Here is a 17,159-nt window from a genome sequence, read left to right as displayed (position 1 = left end):
AGGGCACAAATCGTGGAAATTCCCAGACTCTGCTGCCTGCCTGACGCAACAAACAACTAAGCTCACTGAACATCACCCCAGGAATCATCTCGCCCTGCTCCATTCCCTCTGATACCATGCTCCTGAACTCACTGAACATCACCCTAGGGATCCTCTCTCCCTGCTCCATTTCCTCTGATACAATCCTCCTAAACTAACTGAATGTCACCCCGGTGATCCTCTCTCCCTGCTCCATTCCCTCTGATACCATCCCCCTGAACTCACTGAACATCACCCCAGGGCTCCTCTCTCTCTGCTCCATTCTTCCTGATACCATCCTCCTGAACTCACTGAACATCACCCCAGGGATCCTCTCTCCCTGCTCCATTCCCTCTGATATCATCTCTCTGAACTCACTGAGCACCACCCCAGGGACCCTCTCTCCCTGCTCCATTCCCTCTGATACCATCCGCCTGAGCTCACTGAACATCACCCCAGGGATCCTCTCTCCCTGCTCCATTCCTTCTGATATCATCTCTCTGAACTCACTGAACATCACCCCAGGGATCCTCTCTCCCTGCTTCATTCCCTCCGATACCAGTTCTGATGCGAAGTTTCAATTCTTACTCCACTGACTCTGGCAGAAGCTGTTATGCCTTTTCAGTTTTTAACCAATAATAAAATAACTCTGTTTAAGCAGTGTGGACATGCACAAAGAACCCTCATTCCCACACCTCAAATCCAACCCAGGCCGCGGCAGTAAAAGTTTTTTATTTTAAATTTTTCAATGGAATGTGGACGTCGATGACTGGGCCAGCATTTATTGCCCATCCCTATTTCAGAGTGCAATTAAAAGTCAACCACATTGCTGTGGGTCTGGAGTCACATGTAGGCCAGACCAGGTAAGGATCGCAGGTTTCCTTCCCTAAAGGACGTCAGTGAGCCAGATGGGTTTTTAACAGCAATGGTCCCTCGTCGTCATTAGACTTTTAATTCCAGATTTTTATTGTATTCAAATTCCACCATATGCCATGGTAGGAATCGAACCCGAGTCCCCAGAGCATTACCATGGAAAGTAATTGACTGACATCAAGTTCCTCCACTTTCATGTCACATCTTTTAACTCCTAATCTCCATCTCAGATATTTCCAGTTCTATTTAATACCCACGTAGAACTTTTAACTCTGGTTCTCATTCCACTGATTGTGACGACTTGCCCTGTATTTTATGTCCTGATAAAGCCATTCGTGCTATAATAAAAACAGGGGACGCTGAAGTTCACAGCAGGCCAGTCAGCATCTGTGGAGACAGAAACAGTGTTAACGTTTCCAGTCATATGACTCTTCTTCAGAACTGAAGGGAGGTAGAAATGTGCTGGGTTTTCTGCTGCTGAGGGTGGGTGGAGCAGCTGCAGCAAAATAGAAGGTCAGAGATAGGTCGGAGGTCAGGAGAGAATAAATGACAAAAATGCCATGGAACACAAGTCAAAGGGAACGGTAATGATACTATTAAAGACGAAAGCATGTGTTAATATTTTTTTTAAAAAAGGTCAGCACTGACTGGAGGGAAGGCGGTGATATTGTCACAGGACTGAGACCCCATTCCAGAGACCACAGGTAATGCTCTGAGGACCCACGTTCGAATCCCACCATGGCAGATGGTGAAATTTGAATTCAATAAAAATATGGAAAGGAACCATCGTCAATTGTTGTAAAAACCCATCTGGTTCACTAATGCCCTTCAGAGAAGCAAATCTGCCGATATGTGACTCCAGACCCACAGCAATGTGACTAACTCTGACAGATGCCCTCTGAACAAAGGCAATTAGGGACGGGCAATAAATGCTGGCCAAGCCAGGCCACATCCCATGAACAAATAAAAAGAAAGGAAACAAAGTGGTAGAATGTGTTAATAGTAGAAAAAGTGTCAGCGCTGTCTGAAAGCAAAACATGAGAACAAGATGCAGACTGGCACTTGGGGGGGTAGGGGCTGCAGGGAAACGAAAATGGAGGAATAGTTCATTGTCTGAAGTTGTTGAACTCAATATTGAGTCCAGAAAGCTGGAGAGTACTTGATGAGAAGATGAGATGCTGTTCCTTCAGTTTGCGGTGGGCTTCACTGGAATATTGTAGAAGGCTTAGGACAGAAATGTGAGCATGAGAGCGAGATGGTGAATTGAAATGGCAAGTGACAGGCAGATCTGGGTCATGCTTGCGGACTGTGTGAAAGTGTTCTGCAAAGCGGACAGTCAGTCTGTGTTTATTCTCCCCAGCATAGAGGAGACCACATTGGGAGCAGTGAATACAATAGCCTGAATTGCACGAAGTGCAAATAAATCTCAGCTTCACCTGGAAGGAGTGTTTGGGGGCCTTGGACGGTGAGGAGGGAGGAGGTAAAGGGGCAGGTGTTACACCTCCTGCGATTGCAGGCAAGGTGCCGTGGGAAGGGGATGAGTTGTTGGGCATGATAGACTTTTTCGAATCAGTAATTAGTTTCTGGTTGTGATATTTTTGCACAACAGCGAGACCGGGAATCAAACCTGGGCGATGAGAATATCGAATCCTAACCACTAGGTCACCAGGGTGTTTGTGAAACATCTTGTTTAGCGAATTCAGCTGTCAACCCAAATATTGGTGGTTTGACACCATCTAGGGCGAGTAGATTCTCTCTGTTGCTGCTTCTACTTATATTACCGACACAGTTCTGCTTTGTGTCCTTTGGCCACAAGGAAACGTTGCCCAAACTTTGCCAGTCCTGCTGTTATCCAGTAAGTTCCCAGGCAAATAATTTTCTGAATATTTATTTCGAAGAAAATGAGATAAATTAGATCAAACATGTGCATAGCATCCAAGCTGTTGGGAAGTAGCAAATAGAAATTGATTCTGTGATTGCACATATAGAACTGGAACACACCATCACACCGAGTGAATCCACTGTCAGTTGCTCTGTGAAAATTTCAATCATCCTTGACTTTGTGGCATTCGGACACAGAGCTGGTAAGCAATCTGGACTTAAAGAACATGCAAACATATGAACTCGGAGCAGGAGTAGGCCACTCGGCCCTTCAAGCCTGCTCCGCCATTCAATAAGATCACGGCTGATCTGATTGAAACCTGCTGCTTACCCTAATAACCTTTCACCCCCTTGTTGATCAAGAATCAATCTAGCTCTGCCTTAAAACGTTTCAAAGGCTCAGCTTCCACCGCATTTTGTAGAAGAGTTCCAAAGACTTACGACCCTCCGGGAGAAAAAAAAATCTCATCATCTCTGTCTCAAGTGAGCGACCCTTTATTGTTGAACAGTGGCCCCTAGTTCTAGGTTCTCCCACAAGTTTTGAAAGTTTGGTATGAAATTAGCTGCATAAATACATTTTTTGGTACAAAAACTGTATCAGAATCTCGATTCCAACTCTTCATGTCATTGGATCAGGGAAAGTCCCACAAGAGGAAACATCTTCTCCACATCCACCCTGTCAAGGCCTCTCAGGACCTGAAAGATTTCGATCAAGTCGCTTCTTAGTCTTCTAAACTCCAGCAGATAGAAGCCTAGCCTACCCAGCCTTTCTTCATAAGACAAGGGCAATTAGGGATTGGCAATAAATGCTGGCCTAGGCAGCGACGCCCTCATTCCATGAAGAATATAAAAACAAAAACCTGGCCATTCTTGGTATTAGTCCAGTAAACCTTCTCTGAACTCGTTCTAATGCATTTACATCTTTCCTTAAATAAGGAAGCCAATACTCTACACAATACTCCAGACATGGCCTCACCAGTGTCCTGCACAAGTGAAGCATAACTTCCTTACTTCAATCCCCCTCACAGTCATGATAATTAGCTTTCCTAATTACTTGTTGTGCCTAAATAGTTCAGATTTTTAAAATTCCTTTAGGTCCTTCTGAATAGCTTCGCACATCCCGAAACTCCACTCCATTTTCCATCTTTGTTACCCTGACCTGTCTAAATCTCTTTGCAGCCTATCTGTGTCCCCCCAACAGTTTACATTTCCACCGCTTTTATCAGCTAAACTTTAATGGCAGGCACTAGCAAGGATAGACCTCACAACTCCTGGTTTACAATACCAGTATTTTAACCACTGAGCTATGCTAACAGCTCCAGTCGGTAGAGAAAGGCCAATCTCCTCTTGCAACTTTTAATCCAACTGTTATTCTCTGTACCATTTACCATGAAGATACATGACGAAAGTGAATAAAATTTGCAATGGTAAAAATGCGTTTACCCCCTCAGGGAACTGAATCACATTGACACATGGAGAGGAACACACAGAGACATAGACACCGATAGTGACAGAGGCGTAAGGAGAGGCAAACATCCAGAAAGAATGGATATCACCAAATTGTCTCTGTTTTTGTTACACTTCCGGCTGCAAATTTGGTGAATGCTTGCGGTTGAACAGAAATGAAAAAGACAGAGAAACGTTTGAAGGATTTTGAGTCAATTTAATTGATAATTAGTTCTGAAAATCAAGAGTAGTGAGAAATGCAGTCTGGTAGGATTTGAACTTGTATCAGGAAACTCCAGAAGATTTCAAGCCAATTACCTTAACCACTCAGCCCTGTACACAAGGACCAGGTATCCTTTAATGTTCTGTACCTGAAATCATGCAATGGTTCAGCAGAAAATGAAGGCAGACAACCCGACCTATTCCTGCCTGGCCTGTAATTCCACCTGTGTCTCCTAGATCTTTCCGCCAGAATAGAGCACTGCACACGTCCCGAGCGCACACTGAAGGATTTGGCTACATTGATTGAAAAGGTGAATCTTGTAAAAAATTGGCAGTGGTGGGATTCGAACCCACGCCTCCATGGAGACTGGAACCTAAATCCAGCGCCTTAGACCGCTCGGCCACACTACCACAACAAAATGCGCAAATGCCATTGTCTTGACTGAATTTTTTTTTTAAAATACAGAAAGAATCAATCTCTTGCCTCTTTCAAACCTGCTTTTTCTCTCTGAACCTTTTTAATATGAAGGTGCACAACTAATGTGAATGAAGTTTGGGGTGGTAAAAATACCTCCATCCCCTCATGGAACTGACCACATTGATATATTCCAGATCCGAACCACTCACTGTGCAAAACAGAAGCCCCTTTAAAATTATAACCATTATTTTCTGTTTCCTCTCCTCTCCAACCAAAATTAATCACTTCACACTTCCTCACATTAAATTTCAGCTGCCACTTGTCCGTCCAAATGGATTTGTTGAAGAGCCCGAAAGGAGAACCGACTCAAACTGGGAATGAAAGAGTGAGAATGAAGGAGGAGAAGTGACGGGTTTTGTCGATCCCGGGGAAAGAGACTCCGGGATCAGTTCATTGTGACAGTTCACACAGCAACAAGAAAACAACATTCCCTGATGAGGGCCCAACCCGGGCGGCAGGAGTGGGAGCGCCGAATAACAGCCTGTTTCGTTAAAACACAGAAGACTTGTTCAGCCAATAACAGCATCGAGTGTGTTCGACATGAACATGAAGTGAACAGTGAGGGGAAATAGTGCCACAAGCTGCGGATGGACAACTTTCAATTTCCAAACCTACCAACAGAATCAATGCGGCTTCTCTGAAACTTTCAAGGCAAATATTGATCCTTTATAAGGTGCCGTTCCCAGAACTATCGACAGTCCTCCTGGTGTGATCTAACCAAGGCTTTGTGTCGTTGCAGCAAACCTTTCCGTCTTTTCTATAACAGCCTCTCTCACAGTGTGTAGAGCAAGGGGAATTGGATTGTGTAGATCGACTGAGAAAAATGAGGGCATGCTTGATCCCAATAAACTTAATTTGAAAGTTCGTATGAAATCAGCTGCATAAATACATTTTTTGTTTCAAAATCTATGAGAATCTCGAGTCCAACTCTTCATGTCATTGGGTCAGAGGAACTTTGTTGATGATCACACAGTCCGCATGGGCACTGCAGAAACTCCTGCACCTCTTTCAGTATTGTTTCTCTTCACTCAGAGTTTTCAAAAGCGATTTGATTATGACTTGAGAGGGGGGAAAAATCAAGGTTATGGAAAGATATCACAGACACGATGGGCCGAATTGTCTCCTAATGTACTGTGTCATTTTATGATGACATTGTTGGATCAGTCTGTCTCCAGCATTCCTATTCATAGCAGCTGAATTCCATTTCCTCAAAACAAAGATCCGAAGTGCATGACTGCACAGGCTAACATTGTGGGCAGGTCCATTGCGACCTTAGCTGCGCATTGTTTCTGCAGTGTAATGGTTACTATATTTGCCTAACACTTAACAGGTTCCTGGTTTGAAACTCAGCAAAATAAAAGCATTGTTAAAAACCCTTTTGCTTTGTTAAGTGTGAAGGGAAGCCCGCTAATTCACTTGTGTTATGAAAGACAGCGTCATACAGCCACGTGACTCCTCTTGTCCAGGTAAAGAGCATCCAACAAAATAAAAACAGCCGCCATTCCGCTGCACACAAACTAGCAAAAGTTATTAAACATTTTCAACCGTCACTCGGCAGATCTATTAGCAGTTTGATCGGTCAACAAAAGGGAAAGGATTGAATTTATTGATGCGGATTAACATTCCCTGTCTCAAAAAGTGGCTAATGAAGCTTCAGTGGATCATCCAGTCTGTCGAGACACAAGCGGAGTCACACCGATGAGAAACCATATCAATGTACAGACTGTAGAAAGAGCTTCAATTACCCGTGTGAGCTGGAGATTCATCAACGCAGCCACACTGGGGAGAGACCATTCACTTGCTCCATGTGTGGGAAAGGATTCACTCGGTCATCCATCCTACTGGAACACCAGAGAATTCACACTGTGGAGAGGCCGTTCACCTGCTCGGTGTGTGGGAAGGGATTAACTGATTTCTCTTTCGTGCTGAGACATCAGCTGGTTCATACCGATGAGAGAAAGTTTAAATGTTGTGACTGTGAAAAAAGCTTCAAACACCCTTCGACACTGAGGGAGCACCAGCACATTCACATTGGTTCCACACCGTTCAGCTGCTTTCACTGTGAGACGAGGTTCTGGGGACCTTCCAACCTGCTGAAACACCAGCGAGTTCACACTGGGGAGAGGCCATTCACTTGCCCCGAGTGCGGGAAGGGATTCACTGATTCAGCCAACCTGCAGAAACACCAGCGAGTTCACACTGATGAGAGACCTTTTAAATGCCCAGACTGCGAGAAGTGCTTTAAAAATTCTGGGGAACTGATGTCTCATCAACATGTCCGCACTGATGAGAGACCATTCAGATGTTCTCACTGTGGGGGTGGGTTCAGACGATCATCTGCTCTCACTGTACATCAGCAAGTTCACACTGGGGAGAGGCCATTCACCTGCTCCATGTGTGGAAAGGGATTCACTCAGTCGTCACAGCTCAGTAAACATTAGCTTATTCACACTGATCAGAGACCTTTTCAATGTTCTGGCTGTGAGAAGAGCTTTAAAAGCAAAACGGATCTGCTGAGGCACGAAGCCACTTACACTGGGGAAAGGCCATTCATCTGCTCTGAGTGTGGGAAGGGATTCACTCAGTCATCCAATCTGCTGAGACACCAGCACGGTCACAAGAGACTGCAGGAATTGCATTCTGCTGTTATTGATGGTGTTAATCACATCCAGGGCTGAACCATAATCACTCTGGCAGTTGTGGTTTGTTTCTGTTGATGTCATACTCCAGCCCCATTGTAGTGTTATTAATATTCTGGATACATGTCAAATAAATCAGCTTTGTTTAAAACAGATTGTTGATTATTTTTGTCTTTCCCACCTGGGTGTTTAACATCACCTGGCTGGAGCTCAGAAAGGACAATCTGGGAGAGGATCATATGGCAGAAGCAGAACTTCAGCTTGGACACAGTCCCTCAGGGTCACACTGAGAGGGACAAACGGCATTTTTGTCTTTTTCATCTCTCTTCACTGACAATAACCTCCCCAGGTGAGTGAATCCTGAGGTGTGTAAAAATGTGTCCCAGCCTCTCTCTACAATGGTTCAGAGCTCCTAGACACGGAACAGAAGGCTTCTTTGCAACTGGGTTTAGAGTCAGGAAGAAAAACAGTGCTGGAAACGTGCTGTCAAATCATAGATTGGTATTGTTGTCGTTTGCTTCGACAAACCAGGAGACTCACATACAGGTTTCGATCATTTATTATTCAAGTGTACACAGGGAGAGACATCCTTAAGCAGTCCAAGACCATACTCTAAAAAGTTACCAGTGTTCTCTCCTTATTTACACCTTGAGTCATGTACACATGTTCTAATCTTGTCAATTTACAATCACACGCTTTCCAGTCTCAGTTACATGTTTCCGGTGTGTACATACATTAAACATTGTTCTAATCCATGCAAGACCACCATATCTTGCTGATTGTGTTGGAATCTGGGCCTCCTTGATTTCAATACCCACTTCCTGGCCTTGTCCTTTGTTCTACTAGCTTGTTTATCTCTTTCTTAACCTGCCTAAACCTGCTACTCTCCCGCTCTGCTTTTCTGATTATATTTTATTTTTACTAAAAGACACTTCTAAAACCGTTTAACCCTTTCAGTGTAAAATTGTGATCTGTTCCTCACTGAAAGTGAAACGGCAGCTTTAAGTTCCCAGTCTAAAAAACGGCTCTTAATTCTGTAAAGATTTAACATGTTTGTATGACAGTCCAGAGACTAACATTTTCAGACAGATGTAAATTCACTTAATAGAAACCCACTTCAAACAAGTTGGTTAAAGTTTGTAATAAAATATCAGTTGGAGGAAATTACAGGAACCTGTCCATTGCTGTTACAATTACACAACATTTAGACCGCCAGATTAAGGACCTGCAGCGTGTTTCTAAGAATCCCCTAATTAATTGATGTGTTCAAATATCCACCTCACTTTTATAAGCCTTTAACTGCCAAAAATATAATGTAGGGAAGGGTGAAGCAGTGTCTGCTACTCTAACTGAAAAATAACTAGTGTCAGATCCTCTGTACTGTCCCTTTAAGAATGAGTGATGTCTCAGTTAATAGTTTTCTGGGCGGTCTCTTTATTTTGATCATTAGTTGTGTGTTGCCATGACCCAGCGAGCCTGGGGTGTGTGGACCCGCTCTATGCGGTGTTGGGCCGCGGACTCTTGTGTTTCTCTCCATTTCATTTATGCTGGCTCCTGCTGGCACATTTAATCTGATAGGAGATCACTAACACCCGAGTAATCAGTGGTGTGGAGCCTCCTGAGAGTCCAGCCCCTTTCCAGTCAGTATCCAAAGGAGCTGGGACACAGAAAAGAGTCTCGGTAAAATCAGGGAGACACTTGTTCACACAAACCTACCTCCCAAAGATACTGAGTTATTTCACCTTCATTCATAAGCACTCCGAATCCCCGGCTGCCTCTGGACCAATAGGGCAAAGGGGTGGGGCTGGAGGACCGAGTGGAAGCGGCTGGTCCTCTGACCAATCAGAGTGAATGAGGGGCGTGGCTGAGCTGTACTTTATCTCCCATCAGGGCTGATCACCCAAGGTGGCAATGGACAGCTCATTTTTCAAGGTTTGCTGTTGTCTCTGTCTCAGATGTTGTTCAATGTCGGTTTAAAGTTCAGAGAAAGGGTGGAACTGGATGGTCAAAACTGCTCGCAGTTTCTGCAGGGTAATTTTTTTTTGTGGAAAATATACTTTCTTCATAAAATATCTGGAAGAACATTCCAAAACATTTCAAAATCGCCATCACAAAAAGTACAATCAGATTCAACTTTTACACATGGATCACGAGGTGCATCAATACAATCAATGAATATTACAATCATTTCAATATGGTCATTTCAGACAATCAGACAATGGTATTGGAGTTATCAACATCCATCATGTTTCACTCTGAGGTGCTTCAATACAATTATAATACAATTAGTATTCAATGTATACATTCATTGTGAGCTTTAAAGCCCGAGGGGCACTAAACAATTCTCAGCCCCTCGGTGCACTGTGGCAGAAAGTTCTTAGACAGCAACCTTTCCCTATTGTGACTTTGCGGCAGCTGCCCCAAGCTTTAGTGCGTCCCTCAGCACATAGTCCTGGACCTTGGAATGTGCCAGTCTGCAACACTCGGTCGGGGACAATTCTTTGTATTGGAAGACCAACAATTTTCGGGCAGACCCAAGAGTGTCTTTCACCGAGTTGATGATCCTCCAGCTGCAGTTGATGTTTGTCTCGGTGTGTGTCCCTGAGAAAAGCCCATAGAGCACAGAGTCCTGTGTCACAGCACTGCTCGGGATGAACCTTGACAGAAACCACTGCATCTCTCTCTAGACCTTCTTTGCAAAGGCACAATCCACAAGGAGGTGAACGGTCTCGTCCACACTACAGCCACCTCGAGGGCAACGTGCAGAGAGGGTGAGACTCCTGCCGTGTTGGAAGTATCTGACGGGGAGGGCCTTTCTCACCACCAGCCAAGCTACATCTTGGTGCTTGTTGGAAAGTTCTGGCGATGAGGCATTCTCCCAAGTGACTTTGACAATCTGCTCGGGGAACCATCCGACAAGGATCCACCATCTCCTTTTCCCAAAGGGCCTCTAAGACATTACGTGCCAACCACTGCCTAATGGACTTGTGATCAAAGGTGTTTGTCTTCATAAATTTTTCCACAAGGGACAGGTGGTATGGCACGGTCTAACTGCTTGGAGCGTTCTGCAGCAGCGTGGCCAGACCCATCCTTCACAACACTGGGGACAGGTAGAACCTCAGCACGTAGAGACACTTGGTGTTTGCGTACCGAGGGTCTACGCACAGCTTGATGCAGCCACATGCAAAGGTGGCCCATCAGGATGAGGGCAATGTTAGGCATGTTTTTCCCCCCCTTATCTGGAAGCTTGTACATCGTGTCCCTGTGGACATAATCCATTTTCATCCTCCAGATAAAGCGAAAGATGGCTCGGGTGATCGCCATTGCGCAGGAGTGTGGAATGGGCCAGATCTGCGCCACGTACAGCATGAAGCTCTGAAATTCCTTCCCTAAACCTCTCGGCCACTTTCCTGATTAAAGATGCTTGTTACAATCTGCCTCTCGAATTCAGCTTTTGGCCATCTACCTTAATATCGCCCTCAGTGACTCGGTCTCTAATTTTTCTTTCTGAAACTCCTCTGAAGCACCTTGTGAAGTTTCATTGCAATAAACGTGTTCAATAAATACAAGTTGTTATTCTTTCACAACAATCAGTTTGCACAAAATAAGATTCTGAAAAAAGCAATTAGATGAATAACCAATAAGTCCAGTTTTTTTTGGTGGTGTCAGTTAAAACACGAATGTTGGTCCCACTGCACCAGGACAGTATGTGGAGTTATTGAGGTCTCCTGAGCTGAGAGTGGAGCTGATTGAGCTGTCAGGCCTGCTGTGTACCTTGAAGAGCCGCTGTCTGGGATCTTTCCTCTTAATTCACTGACTCCCAACTGAAGTTCTTTATGCAGTAAACTAGTTAATTTTGAATCTCAATCCCAATTTCATCTTTGGAGCAAAGTCTACAGTTTTAAATTAGCTGTAAAAAAGAAAGGTCTAGTGTTCATATAGCACCTTTCATGCCCTCAAAACATCCCAAAGCGATTCACAGTCAATGATGCATTTTGGAAGGAAGAATGAGAAGAGGCAGCATAAACTAAATGGTACAATTTGAAACAGAGTGCAGGAACAGAGTGACCTAGGCATGTAAGTGAACAAATCCTAGAATACGACAGGACAAATTAATCAAGCTGTTTGAAAAAAGCTAATGGGGACCTTGAATTTATCAATAGAGGTATGGAATACAAAAGCAAGTCAGTTATCCTCAAACTTTATAGATCTGTGGCTAATTCTAAACTGAAATATTTTGTTCAATTCTGTGTACCACACTTTAGGAAAGATGTCAAGGCTTTGAGAGGGTGCAGGGAAAATTTACCAGAATAGTATCAGGATGAGAAGTTTCAGCTATGTGGAGGGGCTGGAGAAGCTGAGATTGTTCTCTTTGGAGCAGAGAATGTTAAGGAACGATTGAATAGAGGTGTGGACATTTTTGAAGAGTTTTCATCTACATGGGGATAAATTGTTTCCATTGGCAGGATGGTTGGTAACCGCAGGATACAGATTTAAAAGAAGATAAATAGAGATTATTTTACTCAGTGAGTTACGATTTTCTGGAACCCATTGTCTGAATGACTGGCGGAAGCAGATTCTGTTGTAACTTTCAAAACTGATTTGGACCTTGATTTAATAAGGAAAGATTTGGAGGGCTCTCGGGAAAGAGCAGGAAAATGGGGCGGATTGATCACATTTTCAGAGACAATGCAGGCACAATGGGCTGAATGGTCACCATCCGTGATCTATGATTCTATCATATGATGCTTACTATGAATCATTATATTGTTATAGATCATAGAATCTCCTAATACAACAGCAGAGAAGGAGGCTCCATCCAATGACCTCTCACCTGACAGCTCACAATACACAGGGAATTGACTGCAGCTCTGGACCAAGAGGAATAGGGTACAGGACAGAAGGACTGAGTAGCAGCCGCTGATCCTCCAGCTAGGGGAGGCAATGGCGTAGGGGTATTGTCACTGGACTAGTATTTCAGAGACCCAGGGTAATGTTCTTGGGGCCTGGGATTGAATCCTGCCACGGTAGCTGGTGAAATTTGAATTCAATATGTGAGCGTTGCTGACAAGGTCAGCATTTGTTACCCATCCCTAATTGCTCTTAAGAAGGGGCTGGTGAACCACCTTCTTGAATGCAGTTGAGTGGCTTGTTCAGACAACTCAGAAGGCAGTTAAGAGTCAACCACATTGCAGTGGGTCTGGAGTCACATGTAGGCCAGACCGCATAAGGATGGCAGATTTCCTTCCCTGAAGGACATTAGTGAACCAGAGGGGGTTTTTAAAACAATTTTTGACAGTTGTCATGGTCACCATTACTGAGACTAGCTTTATTATCCAGGTATATTAATTCAGAGCTGTGGAAGAAAAGTCATATTGGACTCGAAACATTAACTCTGTTTCTCTCTCCACTGATACTCTCAGACCTGCTGAGTTTTTCCTGCACTTTCTGTAGATGAGGCTGGATACACAAGTGATGCAGATGAACAGCAAGTCCCAGGTGTGAACTCGCTGTGCATCCAGAGACTGGATAACTGAGTGAATGTCTTCCCACACGCACAGCACGTTTTACTGCTTCACACCAGTGTCAACTTTGTTTCTCTACCCCACCCAGGCTCACACCTTCCGTAGAATAACTGACCTCCTTACTCTTCCTACCAAACGTACTACCTCACATTTCACTGTGTTGAATTTCATTTGCCAATTATGTGTCTATTCTGTAAGTTTATTACTATCCTCCTATAATTTATTGCAGTGCTCCTCAGTACTGACTAACCCCCCCAATTTGGTGCAATCCACAAATTTCTGGAGTCTGGATGATTTGATGAATCATTTCCCACACATGGAACTGATAAATGGCCTCTCCTCCGTGTGGCAGTATCGATGTGGTTCTAGCAGGAACAGACAAGTGAATCATTTCCCAAAGTCCCCACGTTCCCATGGTTTCTCCATACAGTGGGTGTCCTTGTGTCTCTACAGGTTGTACAATCAGTTGAAGCCTTACATAGAATTAACAGGATATACAGCACAGAAACAGGCCATTTGGCCCAACCAGTCCATATCGGTGTTTATGTTCCACTCAAGCCTCCTCCCACATTTGTAGATCTAAACCTACCGTTGTAACCCAGTATTCTCTTCTCTGTTAAATGCTTGTCCAGCATCCCCTTAAATACATCCAAGTTATTCACTTCACCCACTCCCTGTGGTAGTGAGTTACACATTCTCACCACTCCCTGGATGAAGTTTAATCTGAATTGCCTGTTGGATTTCTTGGTGACTAACTTATATTGATGGTCTCTAGTTATGTTCTTCCTCACAAGAGGAAACATCCTCTCTATCAAAACCTTTCATCATTTTAAAGACCTCAATTAGGTCACCCCTGAGCCTTCATTTCTCAAGAGAAATGAGACCCAGCCTGTCAATCCTTTCCTGATATGTAAACCTATACATTTCTGGTATCATCTTTGCAAATCTTCTCTGCTCCCTCTCCAGTGTCTCTAAATCCTTTTTATAATATGGGGACCAGAGAAATGGAAAGCTCAGTTTGCTGAGAAGAGGGTTCAGAGAAAACAGAGACCAGTGAATCCTGCACCTTCTCAGCAATTACAGCAGATACTGTCCTTGTAGATTGAGGCTCCTGAACTACACCAGGTGATGTTTAAAACAGAGTTGAACACTTAGCATTCAAACCAAATGAGACAGAAGGCTTCTATGCCAAATGGAACTGCACACAGTAGTGTGGTTTAACCACGGTCCAATAAAGATCTAGCATAATCTACTTTAAAGCCTATTCCTTGATTTCTTTTTTTTTACAGCCTTGCTAACCTGGGGGACAACTTTTAGTGACTAATGTATTTGTACTTTGAATTCCCTTTGTTTCTCTACCCCACCCAGGCTCACGCCTTCCGTAGAATAACTGACCTCCTTACTCTTCCTACCAAACGTACTACCTCACATTTCACTGTGTTGAATTTCATTTGCCAATTATGTGTCTATTCTGTAAGTTTATTACTATCCTCCTATAATTTATTGCAGTGCTCCTCAGTACTGACTAACCCCCCCAATTTGGTGCAATCCACAAATTTAGAGATTGTGTATTAGATTCCAAAGTCCAAATGGTTAATGTAAATTGTGTACAGCCGTGGTCCCAGCACTGCTTAACATAGTGTTGGATGCTTAAGATGAAAACCATCGTTTCACAAGACAGAAGGATGAGGATGACAGAGGTAAGCTGAACAGAATTGTATGCTGTACTCTAAGTGTGGTCTAACCAAGGTCCAATAAAAAATGTGCATAACTTCCCTGTGTTTCAATTCTGTCCCTCCAGAAATAAAGCCGAGTTCTTGGTTTATTTTATTTATGGCTCTGAGATTTTTCTGTTTCTCCCCCTCCAACTATAATTGCAACTTTCAAGTGATGTGTCCTCCCTATTCTTCCTCCCAAAATGTACTGCCTCACAGTTCTCTGAGTTGAACGTAATTTGCCAATTATTTGCCCATTATGCATTTCCTAAATACCCTGTAATTTATTGCAGTCCTCCTCAATACTGACCACCCACCCCACCCCCCACCACCCCCATTTGGTGCCATCTGCAGGTTTTGAGATTGTGTAATTGATTCCCAAGTCCAAATAGTTAATGTAAATTGTGAACAGCCGTGGTCCCAGCACTGATCCTTGTGGAACATCACTTCCCACCTTCTGTCACTCAGAATAACTCCCCTTTACTCTCACTCTCTGCTTTCTGTCTTGAAGCCTGCTGGCAATCCATTCTGTCCCTTGTCCCCTGACTCCACATTCTCTGACCCTATTCATTAGTCTAATATGGGGCATCTTATCGAAATCCAGATGAATTACATTGACAGCACTGTCATTGTCTATCCTCTTCATTACCTCCTCAAAACATTCAATAGGGTTGGTTGGACAAGACTTTCCCTTTTGAAATCCATTCTGAATATTCATTCTCATTTCTAGATGTTCTTCGATTCCTTCCTATCATAAGGTTTACATTATCTTTCCTGTGTTAAGGTGATTGGCCTGACATTCCCTGGGCATGTTCTGTCCCCCTTCTTAAATACAGGAATAACATTAGCTATCCACCAGTCCTCTGGATGTATGTTCATATGTTCCTCTGGCGCTACAGCTTTGTGAATGAATTATGAGCAGTACTGCCTGAACTATCTCTTCCCTAGATTCTTTTAAAGTTTCTGAATTCAATCCATCTGGGCCACTGTATCTCCTTTGCATTTTATTAGTTTAAAAAACATATCCTTTCTTGGCTTTAAATGAACTTATCTCATTACTCATCTCATCATTAAAATTATGTTTCCTTGTTCTCTCTTCCTGGGAAACAACAAGGCAAAACAATTATTGAATATTTCTGCCATCTCTCTATCATCACCAGTGGTATTATCCTGCCTGTCCCTTAATGGTCCAATTCACATCATTGGCTTCCTCTTTTATTGATGCGCCTGAAAAATATTTTACTGTTTTATTTCATGGTCCTTGATAATTTAATTTCATAATGGAGGTGTCACTGTGAAGAATGTGTAAGTCAGTAAGAATTGTCAGCAAGGATTAATCAGCACTTTCTAATTGGGGATGTTCATCAGTGGAACCTTTCAGACACTGAATTGTAGATTTTCCATCAAAGATCAATTTAGGATTGAAGTAAAAGTTCGTAATTTTATTTTAAATGAGTTCCTGGTGAAAGACAATGAATTAAGGGGAAAGATCACAGATGGTGCTTTTGAAAAGAGACACTGCAGCCCCGAAAATCAGTGGTATCTCCAGGATATTAAACTCCAGCCAGTTAGCGAGAGGGAATATTAACATCAACAGAAAAAAACTTAATATTGTCAGACAATCAGTCCTGGACATGATTAACAGCAGCAATAACAGCAGAATCCAACCCTTGTAATCACTTGTGGACGCGCTGGTGTTTCATCAGGTTAGATGACTGGGTGAATCCCTTCCCACACACGGAGCAGGTGAATGGCCTCTCTCCAGTGTGAACACGCTGGTGTGACTGCAGGTTGTTTGACTGAGCGAATCCTTTCCCACACTCGAAGCAGGTGAATGGCCTCTCCCCAGTGTGAACTCGCTGGTGTGTCAGTAGGTGGGATGAATTAATGAATCCCTTTCCACACTTGGAGCAGGTGAATGGCCTCTCCCTAGTGTGAACATGCTGGTGTGTCAGCAGAGCAGTTGACTGAATGAAGCCCTTCCCACACGCAGGGCAGGAGAATGGCCGCTCCCCAGTATGAATTCTCTGGTGGACAGTGAGGTTAGATGAACACCTGAACCTCTTTCCACAGTCAGTGCAGCTGAATGGTCTCTCATCTGTGTGAGCTTGCTGGTGTGACTGGAGGGCAGAGGACTGAGTGAATCCCTTCCCACGCTTGGAGCAAGTGAATGGCCTCTCCTCAGTATGAGTGTGTTGATGACTTTTCAGCTTAGTTGGGCAAGTGACTCCCTTCCCACAGTGTCCGCATTTGCATGGTTTCTCCATGCTGTGGACGTCCTTGTGATTCTTCAGGTTGGATGATCAGCTGAACACACTCATCCACACGCACAACACATGTAAAATTTCTCCCCACTGTGAAT

The 17,159-nt window shown here is 43.7% G+C and overlaps 1 non-coding gene across 1 annotated transcript; it reads right to left on the bottom strand.

Moving 5' to 3' along the window:
• Positions 1 to 4,769: 4,769 nt before the first annotated feature.
• trnal-uag (transfer RNA leucine (anticodon UAG)) lies at positions 4,770 to 4,851 on the bottom strand. Its single transcript has one exon. It is a non-coding gene; the product is annotated as a tRNA-Leu (tRNA).
• Between the last annotated feature and the right edge of the window lie 12,308 nt (positions 4,852 to 17,159).

The sequence above is a fragment of the Cetorhinus maximus genome, chromosome 23, assembly GCF_964194155.1.
Source record: "Cetorhinus maximus chromosome 23, sCetMax3.hap1.1, whole genome shotgun sequence".
Taxonomy (NCBI): Eukaryota; Metazoa; Chordata; class Chondrichthyes; order Lamniformes; family Cetorhinidae; genus Cetorhinus; species Cetorhinus maximus.
The sequence above is the reverse complement of the archived record's forward strand: the minus strand, read 5'-3'. Positions and strand labels throughout refer to the sequence as shown.